At 37.9% G+C, this 15145-nt stretch overlaps 1 protein-coding gene across 11 annotated transcripts in view; it reads left to right on the top strand.

Moving 5' to 3' along the window:
- GRM8 (glutamate metabotropic receptor 8) overlaps nucleotides 1-15145 on the top strand; it is a 394972-nt gene that overhangs the window by 129451 nt on the left and 250376 nt on the right. Inside the window, exon 1 of one of the 11 annotated variants that reach the window (XM_080393911.1) lies at nucleotides 11979-14094. The exons of the other annotated variants lie outside the window; for them this stretch is intronic. The gene's annotated coding sequence lies outside the window, so the exon portion shown is untranslated. Of the gene's footprint in view, nucleotides 1-11978; nucleotides 14095-15145 lie in introns of those variants that run through there. 11 annotated transcript variants of the gene reach the window in all.

Raw genomic sequence — 15145 nt, 5'->3', positions numbered from 1 at the left:
GATATTGCGAGTGTGTGGATATTGCAAGACCATTCTTCAAAAATACTAACTAAGTCTTAAACTGGGAGACTTTTAATTCCAATATGATGACTTTAAAGATTTTCTAAAGTCAGACAAAGTACTGAGAAAATCAGTCTGGTTTATAAATTGTGCAAAAATGAGTAAGGGTTCTGGTGAGACATTAAAGCTGTGAGGCAATTTAGAGTTCTAGTTGTTTATATGCTTGCTGTTGTCTTTTGTATCTCAATATGAGTCTTTTGCAGATGAATCCTAACTGCTCTGTCAGCTAGCTCTTCAGAAACAAAAGCAAACAGAACTGTGATACTACTCTACAGATGTTTTGTCGTATGAAAAATATTGTGTGTGAAGGTAGGATCAGGAAAAGAGAATCCTGTGGTCTAATTTGCATGACCTCACTTAGTCAAGGTGAAAGGTTAATCTATTCAGGTGGCCTATGAAATCTGGGAAAGATACGGTGTCTTCTCAAAGGTGATTGTGTGGAGAGTCTAGCCTCCTTGATATTAGCCTTACACTGGTATGTAAACTCAGATGTTACAGAAAATCTACGGTGTATAATTGGAAGGACTACAGCCTGCTTAACACATTCAGTGAATAAACTGGTGAAAACTTGTTAAAATGGCCACATACATAATTTGGCCTGAAATAGAGAAGAGATGTGTTTCCCATGTACAAAAGTAAAAATTGAGATTGGGGTGGGCAGGGCTTGTTGGGTTGGAAGTGGTTCAGTTTTATAGGTAATTGAAAGGATAATGAGGTGGTAAAATAAAATAAATGTTAGAACGTCCATGACAAGTCATAGCTATAAAGTGTTGATCAAACAGAAAAGATGGATGCACTCAAGCCACATGAATTTGATTTAACTGCAGAGCAATATATGAAGAAAAAAGTGCGTCCAGTAAGGTGCTTTGGCTGGGTGGCTAAAGGCATCATTAAGTGTATAAATGAAGTGTTAATTAGAACAGCAAAGAGAGATTACCTCTAAATGTGTTACTGAGAGTAATATTGAAACAGTGTATTCAGTTTTGGGTCCTGTAGTTAAAACAAATGGTTCAGAGAAAGAAGAATTTAAGAGCTGGAAAGTATATCTTATGAGGGGAAACATAAGGAGCTCACTGAAGAGCTGTCAAGACGTGGTTTGAACCAGTCTGTGTGTCTGTTCTCAGGGAGAGAAGCTATCCTTTGTAGAACAAAAGGTATTACAATATTCAATAGCTAAAACTGGTGCTGGACGAATTCAAGGAGAAATAATTTGTTTACCAGTAGCATTATCTAAGATATGAAAAATTCAGCAAATGATATAAAATAGTTCAATGCTGAATACTGTCAGCCAAGTCTGGAGATTTTTCTAGCTGAATGCTTTAGAGCACTAGTGATGTGATGGCTGTTGAACAGAAAGATGACCTCTGCATTGTGGAATTCAGGAGCTAAGCAGAAAGCAAGAGAAAATAGAATTCACCAGTTCAACCTAAAGGTGTGGGTTTGAATTAGAAACTTCTGGGTGATGTAAGGTATACTGTGCAGGAGATAATACCAGGTGTTAGTAATAAGTTCTAGATTTCTTTAAAATCAATGAATTATAGCTCAGTATAGGAACTGAATGGAAAAAGTAATGTATACCTTTTCATTTTACAAAACAACTGACACTACTGAAAAAGGAGAGTGATCAGACATGAAAGAAAAACAATCTGATTGTGCGGGCTCTCTAAGTGAAGCACACACTGTTAGAACTCCTTTACTGAATCCTCCTTCACTGAATGCAAGCAGAGCTCTGTTATAAAAAGTAGATCATCTCTTCCAGAGCTCTTCTATAATCTCTTAAAGTGGGCTCATTATACAGCTAGTAACAGAAAAGTGTATGGCTTCTTTCTGTAGCTTCAAAAAATCTAAAAAAAGAGTCCCTCATCACTAGTGAGATTTTTGTTTTTCTTGACAAGTGGTGAAGCAGCAGTTTTTGAAAACTTCCATTGGAGCTCATTTCTTTTTAAGTTCTCATCACTGATTTTTTTTAAGATTTTCAGCAAGAGCAGAATAGAGCTCCTTCTCTTAAAAGGTTACCAGGAGTGGGCACTCTCCACAGGCTGGTGGTTGGAAGGCTGTCCTTGGTCTACCTGACAGGAGATGGAGGTCGAAGTAGCCATGAAATATCAGTGTCCTGCTTGCTGCATATTTCTTAGAAAAAGTGGTAGGCTATTGGATTGGGTCTGGCTGAGATGGAGTTAATTTTCCTATTGGTAGACAGAAAGGTGGTGATAACGCACCAGAGTTTTGGCTACAGCTGAGCAGGGCTCGCACAGCACCCAGGCTGTCTCTGCAACATTCCCCACCTCTCACCCGTAGGCTGGGGGTGGGCAAGATCTTGGGAGGGGGCATAGTCAGGACAGCTGACCCAAACTGAACAAAGGGATATACCATACTATATGACATCTGCTGAGCAATAAACGCTAAGAGAAGGGAGGAGGAAGGGGGGGCATTCATTATTTTTTGACATTTGTCTTCTGGAGCAGCCACAATGTGTACCAAAGCCCTGCTTCCCGGGAAGTGGCCGAACATCTGCTGATGGGAAGTAGAGAATAAATACTTTTCTTTTCCTTTGCTTCCACATGTGACCTTTGCTATTGCTTCATTAAACTGCCTGTATCTTGACCCATGAGCTTTTTTCCATCTTATTTTCTCCCCTAGCTGGCCTGCTGAGAAGGGGAGTGATAGAGTGGCTTGGTGGGCACCTGGTGTCCAGCTAAAGGTCAAAACACCACAGCTGTTCACTGAATCATGTCATCTTTGAAAGTGACAGCTGCAACTGTATTTCATGGAAAGTCCTGTTCTGTTATCCTGGAAATATTCTTACAATTGAACATCTTGAGGGACTTAAATGGGAATCAGAACTCAGGTTTGATTTTAATGTGGGTTTTGTTTGACGTGGATGCTGAGCTTTTTAAGCCTCTCTGGGATGAAACAGTCTTAGGCAAAAGCAGAAGTGGGGCTCTAGGCAGCGGGGGACTGTGATACCACTAACAATGGCATCTATAGGGTTGAAGTGACTGCAGAGGTAAGAAGGAAATACATATTTTCTTCATGCTTCCTGTTATAGATTTTAAAATAAATTCCACTTGAGACATCAAAATGAAGAATATATCCTGCCATTATGGTTAGAGTAGGTAAAACAATAGAAGGTAAGAACACAGTGGGAATAAGATGCATCAGATGGTCAAGTAGACATTTTTTATTTTTCTCTCTGAATGGACAAAATTTAATAGGAATTAGGAAATCCATGGAAGAATCTCCAAGAAGTCCTGGGAAGAGGCATATTTTAACCGATGCAGTGCTTAGCTAAGAATAAGGAGTGTGTATTTGACTTTTTCAGTGTGATAGAATTGCATATGTCTAGTCATTCACAAAACCAGTGCCTAAGTCATGTGGAAAAAATGTTGTGATTTTAAAACTCCACTGCTTCTCTTTAGTTTCACCCAGCATGACACTGAATATCAAAAGCATCCAGTCTTACCCATTCTGTTACTTGGTGGGCTTTATTGATTAAATGTCTGTGGAAGTAAACACAGTCAGTTAAGGAGGACAATGCATTAGTTGATGTCCAGAGGTGCCGATTTCTTCCTGGAAAATGCTGATTAACTGCCACCCACAGCCCAGTTACCAGTAAGAACTCAGAATGCTGTTTCCATCAGAACATCCTCAGTACCCTGCTGGATAGGGCCATAACATGGAGAACCTCTGCACAAAATATCGATGTGACTTGACAAGAGACTAGTGATTGCTTTCTAGTGTTTTAATTTCTATTCAGGAAAATTGGAACCATGAACCGCTGCTTTAATATGCTGCCAGGTATTAGCTGTCCAGTCATGAAAGCACAGCATTTGGCTATATATTTTGTCATCAGAATCTGTCCTGGCCATACTAAAATGCAAGGAAAAAAACCTAGAAGCTGCAAAAGGAAACAATTGAGCACAAGATCAGTGGTGAGAATTAATATACTTTGAAGATGCTGCTAAGCCAGGTTCTTATTGCACCTAATATCTGTGCTCATGGGCTCAGTTAATTGTCTTTTGTGACATTACCTCCTATGTGAATGATAGGTCAGGGAGAATCATACCCGCTGTGTACAGCCCATGGAATTCCTGTCATAGCTCCTCAAACAGAGATCTGCAGTAACACACAGACCATGCTTACATGTACAGGTTTGGACAGTTGTGCTCCTGTTCCATCTGTGCTCTCAGACAGCTGGGTGCAAGTATGTGTTATCATAGTGTTAATCCTAAAATAATAAACCGGGTAACATGGTTCTGTAGGATTTGGACTGGAGCTGGCTTATATCCATCTAGCTCAGACCTCAAGTGTACAAGTAATGGCAATTACTCTATGTGGATATGATTGTACAATCACACAGGATTTTGTGCAGCTTTGCATTCCCAGGATGTACATATTTGATATTACCTTTGCTTTCTTTCCATTTGCTGTAGAATTTAGAGGGCAAAGGTAGGGCTGCAAAAAACCAACCAACCAACCAACCAAAAAAAAACCACCCAAAAACCCCCAACCAAACCCAAACCCAAACCCAAAAATCAACACCCATTACACCCCACCCCTCAAGACATTCACTGATACTGTGCTGACAGTAACTCAGCTTATTCTAAACTTTTTATTTTTATGCATTGTACTTGATGTTAAGTATGGTGCATTTTATCTCAACAGCAGCTCTTTATCATTATTTCTTTCTCTTAGTGAAGGAGGAGGAGGAGAGAGAGATCAATAAGCCCTTGGTTATCTTGGATTGTCAATGAGCAGCATATTTCTAGCTCAAATTATTTCAATAGATGTTCTTTTCGGAGATGGCACTTGAATATGTGCACATAAAGAGTGCAGATTTTGTTTCTTTTTTCTTTTAAAAAATTGCCTGGTGGTAAGGTTTCTTCAACTGAGGCTGATAGAATTGGTGATGAAAGAGGCAGTTTAATCAAGGCACATAACACAGCTGCTTGCTTTCTTCTTCTCTAATGTGTGGATACAGAGTAGTTTTTTTCAACCAGCTCTAAACTCTGACCTTCTGTGAGAGACGGCTTTCAGCCTTCAGTCTCTTCCGATCAGCAGGAGCTTTCACGACTGGACCTTGCTGATGACCTTAAAGGGGTTCTCAGCATGGAAAAAGAGGTTTTTAAAAGGAGCAGAAGATATAGCAAAAATAAGCAGGCAACAGCTAACAGTACAGTATGTGAGCTGGCTTGCAATCTACTCTACATATCCATCCATGAAGGTAAACAGAGTCATCCCAGGAGCGACAAGGTAGAAGAAAACCTTCTGGGTGTTTATTGCTTGACCTTTTGTCCCAAACAGAAGGAGGAAGTGGGCTAGAGCTGTGGGATGATGCAGTGCCGTGTTGTAGAGGGGTCGTGACATTTGTCTGGGGGCTGAACCAGTGCTGAGTTAGAAGCAAGCTGCACCAGATGTTTTGCTAGACCAGATTCCCCAGCATCAGCTCAAGAAGCCAGAGGCACTGTGGATCAATGCATGAGCTGCAGTCTGATGCCTAACCCTGGGACAGAGCTGCCCCGCTAAGCCTTGCAGCAGGATGGAGCTCAAGTATGGTGGAAACAGGCTGGAATGTGTGTATTTACTTAGTTCTCACCAAGGAAGAAATCTGTGGGACACAGTAAGTAGTTTAAGGAATTTAATCCAGAGTTAGCTAAAGGTGGTTGGTAAACTTGAAGAGCTTGATAGTATAGCGGCCAGCAAATAACATTTGTGAGATTGGGTATTTAAATTTTAGTGAATGCCATATTTCTTAAGCAAATTATTTAACACGCTTTCCTCAAGACTTGTTTTCAGTACAGTATTTATGCAGCATATATTATTTATTTGTCTAGATGCAGCCTGTACTGGTCAACATCAACCTGTGCTTGATATACCGCAAAGCATGCTAATGGATGCCAGTGGGGGTTTCTGTTAGAACCAGAACATTTTAAAAACATGGAGCTTGCAGGCAGCAAGGCAAAGAGCAAGCGATGAGGCTGTTGGTTAGCTGATCAGCTAATTCTTGATAGCTCTTTCAGAAACAGAACAAGTTCCCTCAACACTAAGCTAAATAAAAAATGCGCTCATGCCTTACAGTAAGCAAAGTAGAATTATTTCAAAATAGATGGTAATGAATTTGAGATGACCAGGGAAGGGTGAGTAGGATGGTGAAAGGGTTGGTCAGGCTTATAAATCAAGATGGATTAAAGGGATTTAGGTAATTTAATTTAGAGAACGGTGAAGAGTGTGATCATAGTTGGTCTAAGTTTATAATAAAAGAACTAGTGGACATTCAGTGAAATTGTTTTGTAGAAATTTACCATAAATATTGAAAAAAATTTGTCTTTGAATGAAATATCTAATGAGTATAATTCATTTCAATGAGAAAATTTAGTGAAATAATTTTATTAGGATTTCAATGGAAATTGAATGGATCTGTGAAGAACTACAGAAAAAGGCACCTAAGATTAGTTCTGGAATAGTTAAGCAAAACTGGGTGGCAGGGCAAAGCTTTCCAATTTATGATGGTTATGCAGAAAAGAAATATCTCTAATAAAATCAGATGATTGGTCGCGCTCAGTATTTTCCTTTCTTGTAAAATGGAATGCATGTTCCAAGGTAGAATACCTAATGAGGCAGTGCTTTTTCTTCTCTTTCTCTCTCTCTGTAGTTAAATGGAGATACACACAGTATGGCCTTGGAATTTCATAATTTTCCAGTGTAAACTGGAGTAAAGATTTCATTCCAGAGGCAAGAAGGGTCAATAAAACTACAGAGGGACTCAGAAGCCCCCCTGCCATATGTGATCATGATTAGTGTGAGTGCCCTAATAGTCAGAGACCTGCTGCATTGTATTGCCAATATTAAATACATACTGTATTTATTTTTGTGTGAAATATACCAATGCAAGACCTAGATTTTTTTTTCAGTTTTTTTTTTCTTTTCCTCCCTTCCTCCCCAGTATAAAGCTATTGACAGTGCATTTTTTAAACTCACAAAAATGATTTTTAGGCTAGTGAATATACCAAAATATTATGGGATTCTTCTAGAAATCCAAAAAGTGTGTATTTCCAGGTGTTGAAGGATTTTGAGTAATGATGGAGCTACAAGCAGCAGATGCAAAACTTGAAAGAAAGGTCACTACTAATTTCAAATTACTATTTCAGACTTCACAAGAAAATCATCTGAGTGACGAAAGTAAGTGTGCTCTGAGTTCATATTTTCTGGTTTGAATTATGCTGCATTTAAGACAGAGCTAATAAAGTAAATTGAAAAATGACAGTCTTTTAGCCTCACCTTTGCAATAGTGATCAATTGATCAATGCAATCAATCAAAAAAGATCAATAAATCCTGTTAAAGGATTTATAAATAATATATAAGAAATAATTAATCTAGTCAAAAGAAAAGTTGTGAAGTATCTGCAGCAAACCTTTGTAAGGAATTCTATTCAAATTACCTTGTTATTTTACAATAATGTTCCCCAAATTGCAAATCCTTTAAGAAATACAAATTAAAGGATATAATTGACATTTATGATGCTTATACTATAAGGAAATAAGGAAATAAGCTTTCTTTTCTGAAGATGGGCCAGATTTCCAGGGTTGGTGTTTGGCAGTTTCTCAGTACCTTTATATTCTTTGTTAGGTCAGAGTGATCAATAACGTTTTGGATAAGGCCCCTGTTGGGGTTGCAATTCTAATTAGCCCAATTAGCCAAATTTTCAGATGCAAAAGCCCTGTGAGCTCAACTACTTTTCATGCTGGTCTTTTTGAAACACTTTTTGGATTGGTATTACTGGACAAAAGGTTCAGCCAGGCACGAGTAATTTATTGAAGTGTAGGGCCCGATATACCTATTAAAGTTTAGTTTGTATGCAGACATTGACCATGTGTCTACTGGGACTTTTTTAAAAGAGTGTTGAAGAGGTTGGCATCTGCTTGCCATTTGTGCCCTGCAAATGATGTGTGCATCATACAGCTGTATTTTTACTAGATATGTATTTTTTCCCTTGTACAATTGAGCAACATGGATAATCTTTTTCCTAGACTTTTTTTCTCTCCAGAAACATATTCAAAGAGGATGTTTCCGGGATTTTATTTATTTATTTATGTTCTTTCATATTTATCCCCCTTTTTAAAAGAATGTTGTTGTTGGTTCCACAAGCCTGTAGTAGGTACCTCGAATTATTATACGAATGAGACAACACATGCTGTTTTTGATAAAATCTTCACAGTGTAAGTAGGGAGATTTTTTCCCTTGCAGAAAATTAATTTTAAGGTCTATAGGAAAGCTTTTCCATGAAGTTGAGTTATTAATTTTAAATGTGGCTTTCTCCCTGATGTTACTCTTTGGAATTTATACCTTTCACTGAAAATTCATTTTTTAGCTTGGCTTGAAGGGAGTTCAAACCCACATTCCTTAGCCGTGTTATTTCTGACATTATTGCACAGCTGGAGCTAGGAGGAGGCAATGGATACATATTTCATGTGTTTTCTGTCATAGCTTGAGAAAATCTGAAAGCTGTTGTCAGAGAAAACAGAAGTACTACAAGACTCAGGTGAACACACTAACTCACCCTAAGGCATCCCAATTAAGGAAAGCTACTGTCCCCATTATGGAAGTCATCGCCAATGAGCGTTGCTGGACTTAAATTCGTTCACTGGGAGACATCCTGATTAAGCAGATCTCCTGAGTATGTATCCTAATTAAATAGTGCATCTAATAATAGATGTTGCAACAGGTCACTGGCTGGGTGACAGGATATTCCTGCTAAGCAGGAATTTTGAAACCTGGTTCATTCATTTATTATGAACCGCTGGGCACAGGAAAAAAAAAGTAAAAAAATCACCCTATATATAATTCTGAGTTTCTCAGAAAATGTTTCAATTACTTTATTGGGTTTCACGCATTCACAGAACTTTCTAAAGAAACTAGAGAGAAGCTTCCAAATCTGTGATTATGTCATAAGTTATTAATAGCAATTTTAGCCAAGCAAATTGACAGAAATTGGTGAATCAACAATAATATACATGGTTGTCAACAGGTGGGCAGAAAAGGATTGCTTTTACTGGTACTGCATATTGGGAAATGATGAATAGGTGACGTGTCGCAGGTGTTAAAAGTAACATTTCATGAAGGAAAAAGTACTGGACATTCAGAGCAAGTTATAAGGAAATGTCTATATTCTGCAACTTTCACTGGATATTACAACTGTTTGTTACTGCCAGCTCCTAAGCAGTGAGGGAGAGGATGATCCAGAGCTACCAGGAGGCTGAGAGCAGCCAGGAGCAACACCAGCTCCTGTGCGCTGGGGAGACTTTCTAAGGGGCTGGTGGGGATTGTACAGAGTTCCCCATCCCTTCATATGCTGCTGAGTAGGATGAAGTCAAATCTGACATCAAAGACGTTTGTGGAGGAGAGTTGTTTAAATATGGTCTTTCTTTCTATACTGCTTTACCTGGTTGCTTTGAATTGTCTCTATATAAAAAGTTACCATAGATTAAATTCTAATGATCCTGGCCTTTTTGAGTCTGAGACTTACAGTCTTTGTTTTATGAGCCTGTTATATGGAGAAATTCTTGATAGATCCATGCAAGGCTCTACCTTGTGATTTAGGAAGGAGGGATGCCTCTTCCAATTCCCAGAGCTCAGTTCAAATTCCCAGTTGTCTGGAAAACAAGCAAGTGGAAACAGAAGGAAAGAGGGAAGGCAGAAGTTGTAAAAACATTTCAAAAAGAGAGTGGTAATGGAAATAATATTGACATGTGAAGTGTTTTGAAGTTAAAAAAATCCCAAAGCACAACAAAAGTGAATGATGAGCAGTAGATGGGGAAAAAAAAAAAGTCCCAACATAAAGCATAGATCTTGTGATCATTAAAAATTAAGAAAAATTGACTCTTAACTGCAAAGTGCATGTTTGCAAATGAAACCACCTGCCTTGTGCTACAGCTGCTTGCCATTTGCAGAAGCTGGAGAAACAGCAGTTTCCTTACTCAGCTTGGCTACATCTTTTTTTAGGGTTCCAGAGACCTCTATTATTTTTCATGCTACTTGTGCTTCTGATATCCCCTGCTTATTCAGAAAACTATAAAATTATTCTACTTTGAGTATATTTTCCCTAAGTACTAATTTTCAGGTTTTAAGTTGCGTACCTAAATATTTCAAATCTTCTTTTCTGTTGTAAATAAACCTCTTTAATGGCTACAGAAACAGGGTTTCAGTGTTACTTATGATATACAATAAAAAGAAAGTTCCCAAATAATAATATATTTAATAACCAGTTGTGAAAGGAAAACTGAGATGTAATGATCGAGAGGGGAAGAATGTTTTGTGCCCAGTATGCAATGTCAACAGTTATATAGAAACATTTTAAAATTTTACCATTTTGTCATCCTGCATGTGCTTTCCTTCTCTTTAGTCTGGGTTTATGGGTCTTTTTTTCAGGAATCATCCCTTGTAATATTGATATCAAACATTCTGTCCCTGAGAATTCAAATGCTATCCTTTCACGAACTCAAGAAGCATCAATAAGTTAGAATTCTCATCTTGCTGATCAAACAAACAAAAAACCCCACAGAAATTAAAAGTTTTAAAACATGTTCTTTCCTCCTGTTATACAGGTGGTAAGGGAGATTAAGAAGTAGCAATATTCTAAGCAAGAGAATTGTCAAAGTTGGCCCTCATACCTGCAAGCATGGCTCTAAAGGAAAACATGCTGCATTTTTCACCTTTCTTGTCACATATATGTGAGAGCAAGTAATTGTATGTACATTACTGTAATGAAGAAAAAGTGGTCTTATGGAAGTATTACGCATATGCGTATATTCTGTATATATTCTGTATACTATATGAGGTGCCTTTGTGTGTCTAACATCAGGTAGCTATGTCTTGCTGCTTCTGTGTTTATTCTTATGAGACTATTTCACACTTTATTATATTCTTTTCATGTAATATTTCCTGACATTCAACTTATTCCACTACTTTTAGAATTATGTGTTGGACCATTCAACACAATGCCTACAGTTTCTCCCAGTGTAATTCCAGCCTGCTGAAATAACCACATCCATTGTGATCACCAGTAGAGCCACTGGAGAATTTATAGTAATTTACTTTAACCTTAACATTTAGAAAATAGGGTTTTTTTTAAAGGAAATCATTCAGAACCCAAACTGAGAATTCAGGGTCAATTGAGAATTAGATATGGTGTTTTCTTAAAGACAGATTCAGATGTAGAATCCAGTGTAAGATTCAGATTTTCAGAGAGAAAATTGTTGAGATTTTGGGTGGGTTGAGATGCCTGTGGAAGAAGTCTGTCATTTTTATATGGACAACGAAGAGAAGAATGATGAGGGTCTCGGTGTCAGTATCTACTTCGTTATATACTTAAAAGTTAGACTGGATGGTCTTTGGCACTGTGAAAACAAATGAGCATTTAGTCTGCATCATTTCAAAGGAGTAAATGATAAATGAAGAAATCAAGACTGAAGTAAAAGGATATCTGATGGGCAGATTTACATGTTTTATTGGCTTGAGAACATGAGTGAACAAATTGCCCATCATTTGGTGAAATATGCCATAGATGTAACAGAAAATAGTTTTTCAGAGTTATGTTAGTTATGCAGTTGAGCTAAGAATGTTTATGTGGTATTTGAAATGCTGATAGATACAGTAATTGCTCATTCTGTTCACTTACTGTGGAATTTCATTCCTGTCAATTAGTTGACCTATATACATTTAGCTTTTTTTATGAACTGAAATTTTCATGCTGTTGATACCTTTCCTCTTTCATAGGTGTCTTGAATGTGGCCTATTGTACTGTTGTTTTACTGAAACAAGGCAAGAAAGCTATTGCATTTTAGTTATCACTTTTAGTTTACTCTTTCAGAGAGTAAGATAAAGAAAGGTGATTATGGTGTCCAAAGAGTTCCTTTCATTGTCCTGATAGACTTATGCATCATATACTACATGTGGTGGGAAACAGGGTGAAGTTTGCGGTGTTGATACAGGTTTGGTCCTCTGCTGAGAGCTACATTCTACATGAAAATGAATAAAAAATGCAGTTGAAAAGGTATGTGTTAAATTCTATTAAAATATTATTTTCTAGAAACGTGAGTCTGTGGGTGTAGTGAGCAATTAGGCTAAGAAAATTCAAAGGATAGGGTCATGTATAAATTTGATTACCTTATTGCTTGCAAAGATCAGCAGAAAATCTCATGTGCTTTTCTTTTTTTCCCTAAAAGGATGAAATTTTATGCTCAATACAGAAGAACATACTGTAGTTCACAATGTGATGAGGTGTTCCCTTAAATGCTCTTAATTTAAGTTCTACTGGTTTGAGAATCAACGGAACATTTTTATTAGAGTATCTAAAGTAGCCATATTAAATTTAAATCTTCGATCAACCCATCTTTAATCCAATCATTTCTCTAATAGAAAAATCTATTGTTTAATTACAGAGGCTTACATTAAAGTATCAAATACTAGAGAGTTCTACTGATCTTTTCTATGTGGCTTTGAAGAATGGCAATCTTGCTTCTTTTGTAACTGTCATCAGAGAACTTTTGTGAGCTTCCTTGTCTCCATAAAGCAGGCAATCTGCCCATAAACTTTCTTTATGCACAAAAATTAGCTGCCTTTCCTTAACCTTTTAATCTTATGGACTACTTTGTAGCCTGGAAATAGAGCTAGAATTCAATACTGACAAATTTTTAAATGACACAGGTTAGGAGTCTCTAGAAAAAATTATTCTTTACCAGAGAATTCTCAGTAAATTATTTTAAAGTCATAAAAGAATAAAGGAAAAGGAGCGTGGGAAAGGATTCAATTTTATTTGTGGATATTTATTGTCTGCTCAGAGAAAAGTGTTGCAAGACCAGGGTGCTGTTAAACACAGGAGTGTTGCCCCAAGTTGCATTCCACTGGTGGGGAAAAGGGCGCAATCACCTTTTCCTGCTCCTTGGAGGCCTGAGCAGAGATCCTCTTTCAGCTGTTGCTGGGCCATCTAGGAGGGTTATGAGACCAGCTACATGGGACGTTCTTCCCCTTCATCCTCTTATGTGACCAACTCCTCTGCTCATGGTATTGTGTCCTGATAATAGTGAACTCAGATTGAGCTGGGCTAGTGGAAGTAGTGTAAATAGTAGTTTACTACTACCCGAGTCACAACTACAGAGGCTTTTGTAGCTTGGATCACGCGTTTGGATTGGGTTATTATTACTGTGCCACTGTAGGAACAGCTGCGCTGACAGGTCAGAAAAGGCAGTGTACGGGCAAGGGGTGCCCATGGGGGTGACTGCAGATGGTGATCCCCTCCGCTGGAGCAGAGTAGGCTGTGTGGTTCCTGCCATGGTGCTTCTGGCTCCTTGGAACGTGGATTCAGGTTTCTTTGGGCTACCTGCCTTTTCCTGGATAGGTACATGCTTTCAAGGTTCTTCTTGTCTTACTACATTTCAAACATTTCTGACATCAAAATGTATAGTTAGTGCTATGAAGAGAATCACCGGAGAAACTGAAGCCATGGGTAAAAGAGATCTGTCGAAGTTATTCTGGTATAACTCAGTGTCATTTTCATTAATATTTTAATGAGACATTGCTATTATGAATGACAATAATATCAAGGAATGTTGTATTATTTAGCATTTCTAGTGGGACTTTATACTTACTTCTTTTCACCTGAGCCATGTCACTTTTATGAGTTTCTAAATCCCAACTGGGAAAAAAGAGCAGAAGGTGAATTTCTTATCAGTTATAGTGTTGGTTAAATCTAATGATTTTTGCCACCCCCTTCCTTCTCCCACTTTCTACTTTAGAAGCATCAGTTCCCCAGGGGTGTGCTTCCCGTTAATAGGTGTTGAAAGAATGAAGTGGGGTCTAGAGATGAGTTCAGATACTAATTTAAAAGGTAACATATAAACTTTTTTAGTCCAGTTTTTGAACTTTGTATTTTCCATGTCTCCTGCACGTTCTAGAAATATTGAGTTGGAAGGGACTACAAGAAGTTATTTCAACCATCTCACCCACAGCAAGACTGACAAGACCTATAACACTTCAAGGTAGATTTTTGCCTATGCTCTTGGATACCTGCAATGACAGGCATGACAGCACCCTGAGTACTCTGCTTGAGTGTTTTAGCTGCCCTGCTTCTATGGATGCTTTTCCTGTTCCTGACCTGAATTTTTCCTGCTGCAATTTAATCTCATTACTTTGTGCCATTTATACCATGGATGTAGAGTACATATCCCTGTCTTTTGTGTAGGATATTTCATATAACATTGCATTCCCTCTGTTACTTATTATTGCAAATTAGCAGATAGGTGTAAGCTTTTTAAGTATGACTAATTTGACTGGAGGATTATTGACTTAAATGTGAAAAGAAAAGAACAGTAGACAAGATATCGGCTAAAACCAGGAGACTTACATGGACGTTTAATGATAAGAAATGGTAGTGGAAATGTAAGATACTGCTGTCTGCCAGAAGCCTGCATGATAACAAACCCTATTAAGAGTATCTTGCACTTGACCCAAGTAATTTGCTGGAAATGGGAGAATCAGTACAAATGTGTAGTCATCAAGGGAAAGAGAATTTGGACTTGTTTTTTTGTTTTGTGGTTATTACAACAGCTAAATATGTGCCTCCAATAAGTAACCAATGTTAAGAAAACAGTAATGATTTCCATATTTGCTAAAAAATTAATATACTTGGTTATTGTTGTGATATTGTTCAAATGATAAACTGTTCTGCTACCACCTGTACTGATCTCTCTCTCATTATACTTTCCCAACAACGAAAGTATTTTTATCAAAACCAACACGAAAAATCTGTCATTTCTGAAGTGAGCATAGCTGAGATTTTTGGCACCGGCGATGTACTTTGTAGTGATTTGAAAAGTATCAATAACGATTTCCCTGCACTGCTCCTCAGTTGCTCAGAGGCTGTAGAACGTGCTGGAGGCAGCTGTTTAACCCTGCCAGTGTCTTGGCACACACAGTGGACCTTCTGTTACCTGTAAGGAATAAAAGTAACTAGTTGATTTTAAAGTCTGGGGAAGTGGTGGTTTCTGCTACTTTTGCTCTGGATGTGAGATTTTCAGGTAGGACCATGAA

The sequence above is a fragment of the Falco punctatus genome (genome assembly GCF_963210335.1).
Source record: "Falco punctatus genome assembly, chromosome: 6".
Taxonomy (NCBI): domain Eukaryota; kingdom Metazoa; phylum Chordata; class Aves; order Falconiformes; family Falconidae; genus Falco; species Falco punctatus.
Note: the sequence above shows the minus strand (reverse complement) of the source record. Positions and strands in the feature narration are given on the sequence as shown.